Source organism: Nuphar pumila, chromosome 2, assembly GCF_984573655.1.
Source record: "Nuphar pumila chromosome 2, dmNupPumi1.hap1.1, whole genome shotgun sequence".
NCBI classification, from domain to species: Eukaryota; Viridiplantae; Streptophyta; class Magnoliopsida; order Nymphaeales; family Nymphaeaceae; genus Nuphar; species Nuphar pumila.
In genome coordinates this window covers 38,234,462-38,238,535 of record NC_143250.1, presented here as the reverse complement: position 1 = coordinate 38,238,535, position 4,074 = coordinate 38,234,462, and the positions used below count along the sequence as shown (strand labels likewise).

At 38.3% G+C, this 4,074-nt stretch overlaps 1 long non-coding RNA gene across 1 annotated transcript; it reads left to right on the top strand.

Moving 5' to 3' along the window:
* Positions 1-904: 904 nt before the first annotated feature.
* Positions 905-2,148, top strand: LOC149845288 (uncharacterized). Its single transcript, XR_016430433.1, has 2 exons — positions 905-1,183; positions 1,953-2,148. It is a non-coding gene; the product is annotated as an uncharacterized LOC149845288 (long non-coding RNA).
* Positions 2,149-4,074: the final 1,926 nt, after the last annotated feature.

Sequence of the window (4,074 nt, the reverse complement as noted above, 5' to 3'; positions counted from 1 at the left end):
ATCATCTATATAGGTGAGCATGATGGTTCTGATCAACATGTTGTCCCTTTTATATTTTATAAAAGTCGATTTGACCTCTTCGATAGCTTCGACACCAGGGTCCCTCATTTCAATAGTGAGGGCATTCTCGATGCCCTCTAAAGTTAAAACAAGAGGGATCCTCCTCTTCCAAATATAACAATTGATGCCATTAAGTTTGTCAGTTTTGGCTAATTCGGTTGCACAAACCCTACTTGTCATTTTTCTAAATTTAGATATTTTAGGATGGCAAAGCATGATAAAAGTAAATCCAACATTCAACAAGTAGATGAATAAGAGAACATTAGCCATAAACTCATGAAATATAACTTTCATAATTAGCAATTTCATGAAGAACTACTTTGTTATTTCGTGCAAATACTAAAAAAGAAATATGTACGACAATCAATTGCTTGATTTTCAATAAAAATAAGCAATTCTGCACTTTTTAGCACTTTTCTGTAATTTCAGAAAAAATTCAGAGAGGAGTACTGCTAAAAATATTATCTAAAAGAAAAAAAATAGGATTTAAAGAAAACAAAAGGTTTTCTGCAAAAAATCAAAAACCTAAGCCTGTTCTGGATAATATTTAAGAGTTCAGGTCCCTTTCTAGAATTATCAAAAAAACTGAGGACCTCTTCCATAATTTAGGGATACAAATGTTAAAATAGTAAAGTGCAAGGGCAGTGTCAAAGAAGTAATTTAACCGAGCAGGAAACTTGATCGATAATACCAAAAAAGACCAGAGGTAACAGGTAATTTTGCCTGGCAGGGATATGACCGACATTACTAGAGAAGAGCAGGGGATTTTCTGTAATTTCACTTGTAAATGCATATAAAAGGGGCTCGATATTTCTGGAGAAAAACAGAAGCTTCACGAGGAAGCTTCTAGCTTTCAGTGATTTTTTTTAATCGATGTGTAAACAAATGATAGATCTCCCGATTCATTCACCGAAAAAAGATATTGGCGTTTAACGCCCTATTACCAGAGGACTTCGATGCTGCCCAGAGGTCGCCGGAGCAACCTTGCTCGTTGTTTCAACGATGGAGCTTCGAGAAAGAAAAAAATCTCAGTTTGCCCTTTTTTTTGCAATAAACTCCTTTGGGTTCAATCGCCTTGCCGAATGGGTCACCAGAAAAGGGATGAACCGACAAAAAAATACAGGTAACCCTCTCAGTTTTTGTTTTTCCCTTTTTTCTACTTTTTCTGTTTTTTTTTATAGTAAGGTTGTCGAATGCCGGTGACCTCCTGCTAAGTGTTCAGTGAAGGGAGGTCGCAGGTTACAGAAGACTCCCCCTTAAAAAACTTTGTTATTCTAGGGAACCAAGAAAAATGTCCATGTTTCTTTTTTTTTATAATCTAATGAAAGCATACGCATGCCCCGATTCGGGGTCCGTAATCTTCTTCCTCTTATATTTCCCTCATATTCCTCGATTAGGGTCTCCACCTCTTTTTTTTATTTATATTGAGGTCGCCGGTGGTGACCTTCCAAAAAAATTTTGATTTAGCCAAAACAAAACAAAACAAAAAAATGTTTTGTTTGTTTTGTTTTGTGTGACCCTCTAATATCTGTTGCAGACCTCAGATGGGGTTTGAGCCTTATATCAGAGATCTTAAAAGAAAATCGGGTGAGGTTTTTTTTATTATTTTAACTTGTAGGGAATGTTTTCGAATAATAAAAAAAAATGATGAAAAAAAAAATCGTCGGGCAGACCCGATTTGGCTCTCTCTCTCTCTCTCTCTCTCTCTCTCTCTCTCTCTCTCTCTCTATATATATATATATATATATATTTATTGTAAACAGAGATAGGGGTCGTCGGAATCCTGTGACCTATTTGATATGCCTAATCAATAGAGAGCACTGACCTTTTCTATCAATTTTTTTTTTCGGTGACCATTGATCGATGACTCGTGGCTCCGAACGGCAAACCAGAGATGACACTGCGAACACCACCAACCTGAAGCTCTGATACCACTGAAGGATCGAGACCGATGTGGATGCAGATGAAGAAGCGGATAGGAATGAATATGGCTTTCTTCAGGAGGGGATTTGCTTTTCTAGGTTCGTTCTTTTCCTGTGTAAACCCTCTCTCCCTTTATATAATGGAGATAAAGTTGTTGGGGATTTACACTCTCCTGAGTAGCTGATAACCCAGCATAAAGTTGGACTTGCCGCAACCGTTTTACAGCTCTGAGCTTCATTTTGGATAAGCTGGAGAGAGTTGGCCCACCTCTCTCCTCAACGTGTGAGACCCAAACATGGCCATAGAGATCACGTGTGACCAACAAAGGATACATGGGTCTCCCTTCAAACATGAATCTCATATCCTAAAAATGTGAGAATCTGAAATACATCATTCCATTACCACAGATCTGGGTAGGAGCCACACTGCATCAGATCCTTCGATCTAAGATTCATGGCAATCAAACACCTTAAAAGACATGCCATATCCATAGGTCTATGCAATTATTAGATAAAGGTTTAGCCAATAGTTGTAATCCAGTAATGTACTCATCTAGAGAGATAACCCAGTCAACATGCTTCATTGCATTCCAACACACAACTGAAGGGAAAAACAATGATGTAGACAAATGATAACCATTTTGACCTTGTTCCAGACTGAGTAAGCTTAACAAAAGAAGACCTTAATGGAAACCCAAATGACAGAAGGAATGGACATAGGAAAGAGACATGCCCAAAATTCTAACATGCTAAAACCTGACGTGTATCACTTGCAGGTGATTCAGACCTTAGTTATGTGTCTCACATATTCTAAGCCTTCAGCGCATAAAAATAGAACATCGCAAAAGAAATATCAAGGGAAAAACTTATTTGAAATTTCTTCTATATTCATCAATACCTTTTCAAAAAAGTCTTCAAAATTAATTTCATTGATACAAAACTTAGCTTTTAATCTTCAATTATGAGAAAAAACTATTACATGTAAAACATTTTAAAAATGAATAAGCAGAATGCTTTCTATGGAAAATCAGCATAAGTTGAAGAATCAGTAAAGGTAACATACCTTGTTACAGGAAATGTCTACCAAGCTATATTTCAACTCCCATTTAAAAAAAGAAAACAACGTTAGATGCAAATGTCATAGCAAATCAAAGAACATGCACACAAATAGATAGGTGTGCTTATGACCCCTACATGAATGGTGCTACTTGACAATTTAAATTAGAATTTTGTAAGAGTGGGACACCAGCATACATCGATAGATATTGCGAGTTTGTTAAGTGAGGCACGCTCCCCTACTTAATTTTTCAGTTATGACTAACCAACAGTCATTTCAACACTCAAGAAAGACCAGGTCATAAAAGTAGAAAAATTTGAACAATTTATCTATACCTCACAAGGAAAATAATTTAAAAAAATTAGATCTCTGAAAAAATCCTAATACGTGTTGCTAAAAAAATCCCTGATAAAATCCTACATGCTACAAAAGAAAAACAACTGCAAAAACACTTATATGTGTTAAAAAAACATTGCAAACACCATGATACATGCTGTAAAAAAATTTGCCAAAAACCCTAATACAGAAGAAGAAAGAGGGGTTACCTAATGCAGGGGAAAGGGAGAGAGATAGCTGGGGCTTGGGGTTGCCGGGCAAAAGCCCATCGTCACCGACGGCAGTGGGTGGAAAGAGAGAACGAGAGGGAAAAGACGAGACACGAGCAGAGGTGGTTCTGGGAAAAAAAAGCAGCAAAAATACTGTGTTACAAAAAAAAAATCTCAAGACACCATAATACACGTAAAAAAAAAATTGCAAAAACCTTAATACAGAGGGAGAGAGAGGTTACCTGATGCAGGGGAAAGGGGGAGAAACGGCTGGGGCTTGGGGTCGCCAGGGAAGGCTTGGCGTCGCTGGCGGTAGCAGGTGAAAAGAGAGAAACGACTGAGGCTTGGAGAAATGCCGAGGAAGGCCTGGAGTGGTCGCCGGAAGTCACGCCACCAACGTCTGGGTCGCTGGAGTGGTCTCGTTGGGTCGTTGGAGAGGTAGTGGGAAGCGAGAGGTGGAGAGGAAGGAGAGAGAGGGGGTGGGATGCCC